At 41.6% G+C, this 12,809-nt stretch overlaps 1 long non-coding RNA gene across 2 annotated transcripts; it reads right to left on the reverse strand.

Moving 5' to 3' along the window:
• Nucleotides 1-657: 657 nt before the first annotated feature.
• LOC144681544 (uncharacterized) lies at nt 658-2,850 on the reverse strand. 2 transcript variants are annotated; one of them, XR_013576794.1, is made up of 4 exons: nt 2,740-2,850; nt 1,694-1,908; nt 1,341-1,425; nt 658-923 (listed from the first exon to the last, which is right to left on the reverse strand). It is a non-coding gene; the product is annotated as an uncharacterized LOC144681544 (long non-coding RNA). The 2 variants fall into 2 exon arrangements; XR_013576795.1 differs by lacking the exon at nt 2,740-2,850 and adding an exon at nt 2,371-2,601.
• Nucleotides 2,851-12,809: the final 9,959 nt, after the last annotated feature.

Raw genomic sequence — 12,809 nt, forward strand, 5'->3', positions numbered from 1 at the left:
GGGGCAAACCTCCAAACTGAACAGTGCTCCAAAGTCAAAAGGCCCATGTGCTCCACCAGCAGCATGGGGCAAACCTGCAAACTTAGCAGCTCGAATCCTGACAATCTGCATTGAGTATTGTTGAAAAATGAGACGTGCTGTCAAAGCTTTCTGTCTTGCACTCATCAGGACAGATTCACAAGAGTACCAATTGTAAAGGGAACGACAATTTATGCTCCATCAGAAGTATGCTGATTGGCTGGCAAGTGGACTGATTGGTAGAGGTGTTGCCATGGAGAATTCACCACGAAACAGTTAACTGCCAAGCTACCCTGATGAGTGTAAAATGAAAAGTTTCAACAGCATGCCAAGCAATGATCTGTAGTGACTTTAGTAAATCATAGGACTTCTTTTGGGTATATTTTATAAAAACTATAAGCATTTACTGACATAGGCTGACCATTCACCCATCTGTGGCCTTAGGTGGCCTCTTGTACATTAAAAATTCTGTTTGAAATCTCAAATTTTGTGGATTTATTCTCTTAGTAAGTAAACAGCATTTCAAAATTCATCTACTTTGGCAAAAAAAGTTACCGGTCCCTAAACGGACCATAAGTTTTCTTCTTGGAATCTTTCTCGATCAGCAATACAATGCATTGAAAAATACCAGAAAAAGAATTACTTAAATAATATCTGAATTTTATTAAAAAATTTTGTCCAAAAGAAGATTTTTTCACAACACCAGCTTAAAATGATAAAAACCTAAATCCCCATCAGTTCTTAGTCAACTTGCACCGGAGCTATGTGAACCAATTGTATATTGTTCCCATTTGTCCTTTTTTTTGGGTGGCTGTCTCGTATTTGTGCATCAGCTTTGGGGTGATTGAGCTCAGATTCGTTCAATACTGGCACTCCATTTGTCCAATGGCGCTGTCTCATGAACCCTGGAAAGATAACACATGCATTTACTTGGTAAAATTACAAGAGATTAGAGTTCATCTTTGAATGAGCATATCAAACTGGGTTGAAAGGTTTTAAAGCAAGCTCACTAGCGGCTGACTACATTTTATGGTGAATGCAATCATGGGAAAATACATATAATGCTGAAATTCCTGGCCTTACAATTTTAGCAATGCTTAAGAGTTTTGCTGATACCTCAACTGCTCAGTCCCAGAACTGTGTGTGTTTATTTCACCACCTAGCTCTAGGTATTCTCTACATGCAGTAAAGGTACCTGCTTTTACATGCCTGATTACTGGTAAACAGGTATTTTTTACAGCTTGAATAGCCTTGATGTTGTACCATTTCAGTGAGACCCATGTTTACATCAGAGAGGGAGAGGTGGTTCTACATGTACTTACCTTGCTTTCACTCCTGCTCTGTCATCATTATCCTCCAAGAAAGCAACAAGGTCCTGCATGAACTGCAACACTTGAGTAGTAAGAACTACAACGGAAAGAGAAAATCATACATTACTTTGATCATTTAGCTGTAAGCCAGGGCTAGAAATTCAGAAGGTGTTGGGGAAACACAGTTTTAATGATGCGGTTTTTATTTTTTCTCAGGTTAGGGATAGCTAATGACAAGTTAACACTACACTTTTTTTTCTAGGCAACCCAAACAACACATCATAATTTGCAGGACTACAGCAATCACAGTCAGTAGTGGAAGCCACTGACCTGTGGAGTGCAGCACGGAACAGAGAATTCCTTACCTAGTTTGTTATTCAACTGACATGTTCCTCACTTGGCTATGCAGTTCACATAGTCCTGATGTCTCCGAAATTCTGCCCATAGAAATTTGTTCTCCAATCTCAGCCTTTCTGCTTCACCCCGTGCTCCGAGGGCCGAGTGTGTTTCACCATAGCCACCTGACACGGCTTATTAAATCTTGGCATGTCTGGAGCTGGGTAGAGTGGTATGGCTTCACCTGTAAAGAACAGATTGCAGAATAAGTTTTGAGTACTTTAGAAAATACACAATGCAGACGTGTGCTCTTAAACAATCCCCTCACGCTTAATAAAAGTAGATTTGAATCCAAGCTATCTGGTTGAGATTTTTTTTTTGAAAAATATACTTTATTCATAAAATATCTGGAACATTACAAAACACTTTTAAATCGCCATCACAAAAGGTACAATCGGATTCAACTTTTACACATGGATCACGAGGTGCTTCAATACAATCGATGAATATTACAATCATATGGTCATTACAGGCAATCAAACAGTGCAATAGTATTGGAGTTATCAACATACATCACATTGTACTCTGAGGTGCTTCAATACAATTATAATACAATTAGTATTCAATGCATACATTCATTGACAGCCCGAGGGGTCTAAACAGGTCCCAGTCCCTCGGTGCACTGTGGCAGGAAGGTCTTAGCGACCATTCCCCATTGCGCCTTTGCTCCACCTGCCCCAAGCTTTAGTGCGTCCCTCAGCACCTAGTCCTGGACCTTGGAATGTGCCAGTTGGCAACACTGGGTCGGGGACAACTCTTTGCACTGGAAGACCAACAAGTTTGCCATTGCACTATGATACGCTGCAAGATGGTGTGTGTGGCAGTGCCCAGTGGCTGAGGCTTTATGTCTTGGCCGGGATTTCAATCCTCCCAACATGACAGCCCCGATGCACTGGCGAGCTCCTGGTCCCGCTAAGCACTCGCTGTTTCCGCCAAACTCTAAACTACAGACGCTGGGGGGACACAGTCGGTGGCTATAAGTATTCAAAGCGGCGCCACAATGGTTAAGACTTACCCAATTATCTCGAAAGCGCCCCTACCTGCCGCCTCGCCTCTTTTCGCAGCTAACACCGACAAAATGGCGCCTGCTTCCCCGTCCGATCGGAACCAAAGCCGCCGCGCTGCACGCCGGGAGAAAGGAGGTCCGCCCATATTTTTTCTTCGACGGGCGGTGAGGGCGCCGCGCTGCACGCCGGGAGAAAGGAGGTCCGCCCATTTTTTTTTCTTTGACGGGGAGGGCGCCGCGGTGCCCGCCGGGAGAAAGGAGGTCCGCCTATTCCCTTCGACGCACGGTGGGCGGTGAGGGCGCCGCGCTGCACGCCGGGAGAAGGAAGGTCCGCCCATTCCCTGTCAACGCGCTGCACGCCAGGAGGAGGGGGGAAAGCCTGCCTCTTTGAGGGTCACGAAGAAGAAAACAGAAAATGCTGGATCAACTCAGTAGGTCAGACAGCATCTGTGAAGGGAGAAACAGAATTAACGTTTCGAGTCTGTATGACCCCCCTCTTCAGAGCTGAGAAAAGAAAATGGCTGCCTGGGAATGATTTGGGTCAAGCTGGTGGCAGTTGTTGTCCTGTGTTTGAGGGTCATAATGCTGCTCCTTCACAGCTGATAGTCTCAGGCAATTCAAGCATTGAGAAAACCCTCCAGCCTGCCCTTGCTGCAGCAAGGTTCTTCGTCAAATAATTGTTGAGTTTTTGCCTCCACCACTGTCTGCAAGTGCTTTCCAATTAAGTCCATAATTATTTTCCTGAAGGAGAATTCCCAGATATATTAAAATTCCGGTGCATTGGAGTGGAATAAACAAAAAAGTCTGGAATATTTTACCGCTTGTGTGGAGCTCCTTCTTAGGCAGTCCCTCGGGTTTGAGGATGACTTCCCTCCACAGTTGGGTGGGTTCTGAGATGGCTGAAAGTCCAATGCACCAACTGCAGACTCTGCCACATACAAGTTGTGCTTGAAGGGCTGGGCAGATGAAGTACTTGGAGGTTTGTACACTCTGACACTTCAACTTCACCTCTGCCTTCTCCCAATAAAGGCTCTTGATGTACTCTGTGTCTTCAGTCGGTCACAATTAGCCAGGGACTCCCACAAGTTGACAGGCATGTTTCATGTCTTCAGGGATGTTTTGAGGACATCCATAAAGCGTTTCTTCTGTTGTCCTGTGAGCCTCCTGCCATGGCCAAGTTCTGAGTAGAAAGTTGTTTCTGGTGTCAAACATATGAACAACAACTTATCTCGCTATCACTTTATCATTCAACTATATCAGAGTTTCTACGAAAACCCTTTAGCAGCCATAAAGAGAAAAATGTTTGTTGCATATACCTCAGTAATTCTCACTGTCTCGTAATTTGTGACGCAAACTCTTAAAAATCAAGAGATTGGATGCACAAATCATAAGTTGTTTTCCTTGTTGCTTCGAAACACGTAACCTTTACCATCTAGCTGAACAAGGGCACCACTGGGAAATATATCACTGTTCCTTCACTGTCTTTGTGTCAAAAATCTAGAACTTACTCCCTGTCAGAACTGTTGGTATTTGCAGAACTCAGGCCTCACAGCTGCTGGATGCCGGGCAGGGAGAGAAGAGGGTGCTTCATCATATTAATGCATTTATATATATCAGTCTGTTTAGATTGATGCATCTCTTTTAGGCTTTAATGAAGTGGGCTGTAATTTTTTAATGCCTTTACAAGGACTTATTTGATAATTATCAATGTACTTACATCTGTGTTATTATAACCACAGCCAGTGTTACTTGCTGCACAAACCAAATCCCAGAGGGAACCTTGGCTTATGGGCCACAACTTTTTTTTTGTATTCTAATAGCGAGAAGAAGACACACCAATCTGAGCAGTAAGAGGTCCAGTAACACCTTTTGGGTTTTTAAAAATTAAAAGTAAAAGTTTTATTAACCAAAAGAAAACTAAGCACACAAGTTTACAGTTACACAATTAAGTTAAGTCTTACAAAACATTCTCCCAAAACTCTCTACTTGATCAAACCCACAAGTAAACCCTAGAACCCCCCTCCCTAACAGCACTGTGGGTGTACCTACACCACATGGACATCAGTGGTTCAAGAAGGCAGCTCACCACCTTCTCAAGGGCAACTAGGGATGGGCAATAAATGCTGGACCAACCAGCGAAGCCCATATCCCGTGAATGAATAAAAAAACACTTTCCAGGCAGCACTCCCTTACAGATATTTAAATATGAAATCCAGTAATATCAATAAAGGTGTACCACATGATCTTTACCCTTTTCCACTTTGCTATGGAATTCACTTCAGAATAAAACTGCTTGCTGCAGCCCAAGACTTCTCAACTGCTCAAACAGCTCCAGCTATCTCCTGCCATCTCCAGCTTAATGGCTCGACAGCTATCCAGTTCAACAGCTACCCAACCAGCTATCCACAGTAACTTTAATATACCTTTTTCCCCTTTCACCTCAGTCCCACTGTTCTGACACCCCTTTGAAACTCAAACCCATCCAAATATAAGATCTTTTATGTTTCCATCTTGTCTTTGCTTTTGGGTCAATAAAAATATAATAGCCCCACTACTATTTACCTTTGGACTCCCACAAGATGCAAACATTTTCCTTATCGCCTCTGACTCTCCTTTGAAATTAAAACAACCTCTCAATTTATATAAAAATGCAAAGGTTAGATCTAACCTATTTACATACCTCTAACCTTTTCATGCTTAAAAACACCCAGACAGCCTGACTCCTATCAACCTCTGCCCAGCTTAATTAAATCACACACACAGACACCCAGCCATCTTTACTGAATAACATAATATTCCCCAAAATATAAAAAAACCATTCAGTTATTTATAAATTCAATTGTATTTATCTGTATTTAATTTTATCTGTGTTTATAAATATATTGTTCTGTGCTATTCATTAGTGCATTTGCATATCTCTGTCAGTCCTAAATGTTATGTTGATCTTTCATTGGTTAGCAATGTATTTTTCAGTATCTCAATTATTTTTTGAATTTGTTTGTATCTCTGTCTTGTTTTTGAAGATAATTTGCTTATTTCTCTGTTATTTCAAATCCCAGCTCGCTCACTCCGGCTGTTTGTGATACAACAATAGTAACTACTTGTACTTGTAACATCAGGCATCAGTGGCAGTAAAGCGCTCACTAGCCAGCCAGGGAGGTAACAGAGGCATTCAGAGCTGGAGCTGGAATGAAAAACACTGGTATGGAGACCTAACCATGGACTAGATTACTGGTCCCAGCACTGACACAGTGCCAGCTCCACCTGGAGTACCCCCCACTTGGGGGAGCCTGGCTAGCTGTGTGGAGAGAGGTTGGAGGTCAGGAATAGCCCAGGCTGTTCCAGATTTCAGGAGTGCTCAGAGGGGCTAATATACTCATCAGTCAATAATCTCCAGATTATAGAGCCCTCTCACAAGAATATGGGTGAGGCCCAATTTCCCTTAGAAATTGCATCCCTTGTGATAGATGCACAAGAGTTGGCATGCCTGATTTACCCTTCCCCTGATCTAAAGCAAAAGTCCTAATTTAAAGTCAGCTGGTGAGATTATAGTTTCAGGCTACAGGTGCAACATCATTAAAATTTCCAGAACAGATGGTTCAACCAAACTGGTTTTTGAGACAAACTAATGAAAGTAACTAAAATAAAATGATCAATAATAATACAGGGTTATCATTCAAACTGTGATTAATCCACGTGGCGTTTGAAGTTCTGAGAAAGGGTTCCATCCAACATGTTAACCTGTCTTCTGTTTGCAGATGTTAATCTCCCTGCTGCCCTCCTTGCAGTCCTTTTTTTTCTTTTTATTTTCAACCAATGTTTAATTGTTTTAATATTGCATCAGATTAAATCTTTTAAAAACCATTTTTCTACCAGCTCTTTCATTGTTATGATTTCCAATTAGAGAAAACCATTTAAAAAGTTACAAATGCATTAAAATTAATTGACAGAAAGTTTTTGAAGTTGTCATACCAGCAATCTGCCCATTTTAGAAAATCTTTTGGAATAGAATTATCTCAGTATTATCTGAGATCACAGTGAGACTGTATAAACCAATATAATTTTATGAGAATGATATGAGGCACTAAGGCATAGGCTCCCAGTTAAGCAGCACTTTGATTTTAAAATCCCTGTTTTTGTTTTCAAATCCCTCCATGGCCACATCCATCCTTATCTCTGAAATCTCCTCTAGCTCCATACTCCTCCAAGTTATCTGCACTCATCTAATTCTGGCCTCTTGAGCATCCCCAGTTTACTGGACAACTGGTGCTTGTGGGCCTTCAGTTGCCTAGAACCTAAGCTCTGGAATTCCCTCCCTAATTTTCTTTGCTTCGCTACCTCTCTTTCCTCCTTTAAGATGCTGGTTAAAACCTACCCCTTTGACCAACCTTTTCGTCATTGGCCTTAATATCTCCTTATGTGACCTGGTATTTACATTTATTTTCTATCACTGCTGTGAAGTGCCTGGGACATTTTATTGCATTAAGTACAAATTGTTGCCGGTGTCATTGTTAAATTTAATAAATGTTTCTTTCTCTGTTAGCAGGTAAAATGTCACATCGCAACAGTTAAAACGAATTTGCATGTACTAATTGATGCTCCAAATCATTTTAATGTGGAGTGGAGTATGTGAGTTTATAATCAAAGATACTTGACACAGTGAGATAGAAAATCAAGGAAATACCTTTTGTAAAGATCTCACAATACAATAACAAGAACAACTTGTATCTATGTAAGCACCTTTAATATACAGAAAGATTACAAGGTACTCCAGAAAGGCAGATTCAGTGAATGATGATAGAGCTAGAGTAGAGGAAAGATGAAAGAAAATAAACATTAAAAAAAGCATTGAGTGGCAGTCAACATTTTAGTGGAGTCACTATATAGTGTCGTTTTGCAAGGGAAGGTAAAATGTGGCAATGATTCTTCTTACTGATAACTTCACAGGAAATACATATATTGGACCACATCTGGCAGTAGGATTGAGTTCTACAGTGATGTCTTCACTAATTTTTTTGGTAACCAGGATGCGGCTGATAAAGACCACATTCATTTCTAACTATAGTTGCTTTGAGAAATTTGATGGACTAGTTTAATGCAGTCAACGAGTAACACACCACCAGACTCCCCAAAGCCTGTCTACCATATACAAGGCACAAGTCAGGAGTGTGATGGAATACTCCCCACTTGCCTGGATGAGTGCAGCTCCCACAACACTCAAGAAGCTTCACACCATCCGGGTCAAAGCAGCCTGCTTGATTGGCATCCCGTCCACAAGCATCATCCACCACTGACGCACAGTGGCAGCAGTGTGTACCATCTACAAGATGCATTGCAGGAACTCAACAAGGCTCCTTAGACAGCACCTTCCAAACCCACGACTGCTGCCATCTAGAAAGACAAGGGCAGCAGACTCATGGGAACACCACCACCTGGAAATTCCCCTGCAAGCCGCTCACCACCCTGATTTGGAAGTATATCGCTGTTCCTTCACTGTCGCTGGGTTAAAATCATGGAATTCCCTCCCTAACATCACAGTGGGCCTGCCTGCGCCAGTTGAACATCAGCGGTTCAAGGAGGTAGTTTACTGCCAACTTCTCAAATGCAATTAGGGATGGGCAATAAATGCTGGCCTTGCTAGCGATGAGCACATCCCGTGAAAGAATAAAAATATGGCCTTGTCTGATGGCAGCAGCCCCAAGGATGGTGAAGGAACAGTGATATAAGGCCAGGTCAAGATGTGTGACTGGGAGAAGAAGTGTATGAAGATGATAACGTTCCTATGACATTGCTTATTCTTCATTGTGGTAGAGGTCACAGTGGAGGATGTTGCTACAGTGCATCCTACAGGTGTGCACACTTTATTCATAGAATGTTGATGATGGAAGGGGTGAATATTTAGCCGCAAAGCAACAGGAGAAGGCCATTGAGCTCTTTGAGCCTGTTCTGCCATTGCATGGCAGTTCTGCATCCTAACTTCACCTATCTACTTCTGTGCTGTATCCTTTAATACCTTTGCCTAATAAAAACCTATCAATCTCAGTTTTGACATTTTCAATTGACCTGGCCTTAACTGCTTTTTATGGGAGTGTGTTCCAGATTTGCACTACCCTTTGTGTGAAGAAGTGCTTCGTAATATCATCACCACAGCCTGCCAATTTAAGTACATGCCCATTATTGCTACTCTTTTCCTTCATACCGGCTAAACAATTCTAATCCATGACACATGAAAGTATCAAGTTGTCCTATATGGTATTATAGTAAATCGTAATTTTTGAGTAAAATAGGCTCTAAATTGGAAAATATGTTCATGAGTATTTTCACTACTCCTAACTTTAACACGAAAGCTCAGCTTGAATTGCTGCTAAACCTAACACGGGTTATTTTACAATAAACATGCAATTATTATTACACAATAAATGGCGTGAAGGATCAACACCATGACTCATTCAGTGGCACTCTTGCCTGTGAGTCAGAAATTTGTAGAATTGAACCACTTGTTGGGAAGAAGTCAAGCATCCCTGCAGACACGTGGGAGTCCCTTTGTGATTGACGAACATGGAGAAGATTCATTCAAGAAAGTACCAAAGGCATCTAGAGACTTTGTTTGGAACATGCAGAGGCGAAGTCCAGGCATCACAGAGAGCTAGCGCACAAACCTCCAAATGCCCCATCTACCCAGCCCTTCAAGCACCACCTACTGTGGATATCTGCAGATAGCGCATTGGACTTAAGGTGAGAGGTCTTTTTTTGAGTGGACTCAAAAAACAAATGTTGTTTGTCCTTATATACTTCATGCTTGGTAATGAAATGTCTCTGTAATTTGGAAAGTTTCAAAGGTTCATGAGGCAGTACATGTGCACAAATTACACACCCTGTTTGAGGTTTATCTCCACTTCCAGTACAAATAAAGTGGAAATTCAAGTGGCTGTCTTCATTTTCCTTAGTTTTGTAAGTTTAATTGCAACTTTACTAGCTTATCTCTTCAGCCCTGACAGTTGAACTTGATAAAGGAACGTCTGAATCATCTTTCTGCTATTTTGAAGTTGATGGAGGCATTAAAAACCTGTCCATATCTGGTTTTTATTATATGCATTTAAAACAATTTATTTTTTTCTTGTTGGTAATTTATCTTGCCTCAGCTGAAATAGTTCTATTACACCTTAGGTAAAGAAAAATTTATGAGTCCTAAATTTATATATTTTGTTCGTTTTATGTCCAAGGTCACCTCCCATCAACCATTTACTGAACAGGGAATGAAGTAAGAGCAGCAAGCTCACTACAGGCTTGTTTTGTACACACTTGATCAAACTGGACTAAAATTTCCAAGTCCAGATCCAACATGGCAACGAAAGCCAGGAACTTGAACTAACAGCGCTAGTAATGGCTATGCTTGATGGCACATGAGAGAAGTGGAGAAATAAACAGGGTTCTGAGTGACTTTACCCCCCACCTGCATTGGACATTGTCATAAATCAGTTGGTGTCAAGGCTTCCAACCAACATGACAACTAACTCCACACAAGAGGAAGAAAAGGCTTGAGAGGAAAAATTGCGTGCTCTCGGTCCACGCAATGCCAGACAAACTTGCAGATTTCTCTGTGCAGCTCCCCCCACCAACTCAGGTTTTAAAGACCCCAGAAGAGGAGGTATAACTCCCACTATTTTATTCCATCATTAAAAGTGGTGAGTACGTGATTTATCAATGTGCAAATGATTAAGGCCGGATCAAAAGAAAACTTAAAAGTTTAAGACTTCTTATAGGCAGACCCTCAGGATTGAGTGAGGATGAGTTGCTTCCACTCCGGTTTGGTGGGTTCTGAGCTGGCTGATAAATCCAATGTGCGATCTGCAGACTCTACCACATGTTGGGCAGGTGGTGCTTCAATTGTCAAGTAGGTGAGTTTTGTTGGAAGGTTTCTGTGCTCTCTCCAGGCCTTGGCATCACCTCTGTGTGTTCCCAGCAAAGTCTCTCAATGTGTTTGTTATTTCCCGAATAAACCATCTCCATTTTTGTCAGCCACGAACCAGGGAGCCCCATATGAGGTAGTGGGGATGTTTGATCTCTTCAGGGATGGTTTAGAGACCATCCTTAAAGCGTTTTTGCTGTCCCTTTGGGAGGGTCAGGGTAGAGCAGTAGTTTCAGGAGTCTTGGTGTCAGGCATATGGTAGAGTTGGTTTTGAGTGACTAGTGCCTCAATGTTGGGCACGATGGCATGGGAGAGGATGCAGCTGTTGGACCGCCTTTCTTGCCACTGGATTTGGAGGATCTTGCGAAGGCACTACCGGTGGTACCTCTCCAGTGCTTTGAGGTGCCTGCTGCAAGTTCTCCAAGTCTTCGATGCATATAGAGGATTGTGAAGATCACTGCTGCCTGGTAAACCATGACAATGGTGTCACGTTTGAAAACCTGGTCCCCAAATATTCTTTTCATCAGTTGGTTGAAGACTGAGCTGGCACATTGGAAGCAATAATGAATTTTGCCATCAATGTCTACCTTTTTCAAAAGGAGGTTCTCAAGATATGGAAAATGGAAGAGGACCTAAGTTTTCCGGGTGTTTAGTGAAATGCCCATTTTTTCATATGCTTCAGAAAAGGAGTTGTCAATGACGTGGAGCTCAGTTTCTGAAATGACATGCAAAAGATGTCCAACAGGAAGAACTTTGAATTGACTGTACATGCACAATCTTTGAGGAGACTCTTCTACTTGTCTCAACATACAGGAAAGATTATTGATGACGATGGCACAAACCAAACTAAAGGACACCCTGAGATGATCTCGCAGAGCCCTAGGGGGTTGCAGACTGCCTAGGTTATGTTACCATTCATTTCTGTGATACAGCAAATCTGCACGAGACAATACAGATAAAAAAAAGGACTTGCATTCATATAGCACCTTTCATGACCACAGGACTTCCCAAAGCACATCACAGCTGATGAAGCACCTTTGAAGTGTATTCACCATTATAAAGTTAGAAACAGAACAAGCTCCACAAACAGCAATGTGACAATGACCAGATATGTTGGGTGAGGGCTAAATATTGGCCAGTGGACTTGGGAATATTCCATTGTTCTTCTTTGAAATAGTGCCTTGGGATCTTTTACTCCTAGCTGAGAGGACAGGAGTGACCTTTGTTTACCAGTTCACCCTGAAGATGATACTTTTCTCAGTACTGCAGTAGACTGACTGCTTAGATTTTGTGCTCAAATTCCCAGTGTGGCACTTCAAAGACGAGATTGCTACCAATGGTGTACAGCTGACACAGAGGACTTAAATAGTACTACCACATTCTGTTAAAATGTTAACATTCGAGCAATCATGCACAAAGGACAGCATGTTGCCAGATGCCAAAATTTACTGACAAACTTGACTGATAAGAGCAAAATAATAACTTTACAAATATCATGATTATGTATCCATATAAGAATCTTAGGATAATTTCATCACATTTCTACTTCTCTTTAGTTCTTAAGAAGAGTCATTTGGACTTGAAATGTTAACTCTGTTTCTCTCTCCACAAATGTTGCCAGACCTGCTGAGTCTTTCCAGCATTTTCTGTTTTTGTTTCTTAAACAGGGGGTCTCACTTCCTTCTAAGGTCCGGAGCCCATACTGCAGATTTCAACGATACAAAACAACTTTGGGTACAATTTCCACTTGATATGGAAAACCTTTATCAACCCACTAAGCAATAGTATGTACTTACAATACCAGTTGCTTAGTAAGATCTGCATACAGGAGCTCGTTCCCAGTGGTTGGTCTGCTGAACGAATTCTTCTGCACAATTTGTTTTGGAAAAATATACTTTATTCATAAAATATCTGGAAGAACATTACAAAACATTTCAAAATGGCCATCAAAAAAGTGCAATCATATTCAAGTTTTCCACATAGATCATGAGGTGCCTCAAACAGTCAATTAACATTACAGACATTTCAACATGGTCATTTCAGACAGTCAGTGCAATGATATTCAAGTTACTGACGTAGATCATGTTGCACTCTGAGGCGCTTCAATACAATTATGGTACATGTAATATTCACTGCATACTTTCAAAATGAGTCATACAGCCTGAGAGGC

Source organism: Cetorhinus maximus, chromosome 6 (genome assembly GCF_964194155.1).
Source record: "Cetorhinus maximus chromosome 6, sCetMax3.hap1.1, whole genome shotgun sequence".
NCBI lineage: Eukaryota > Metazoa > Chordata > Chondrichthyes > Lamniformes > Cetorhinidae > Cetorhinus > Cetorhinus maximus.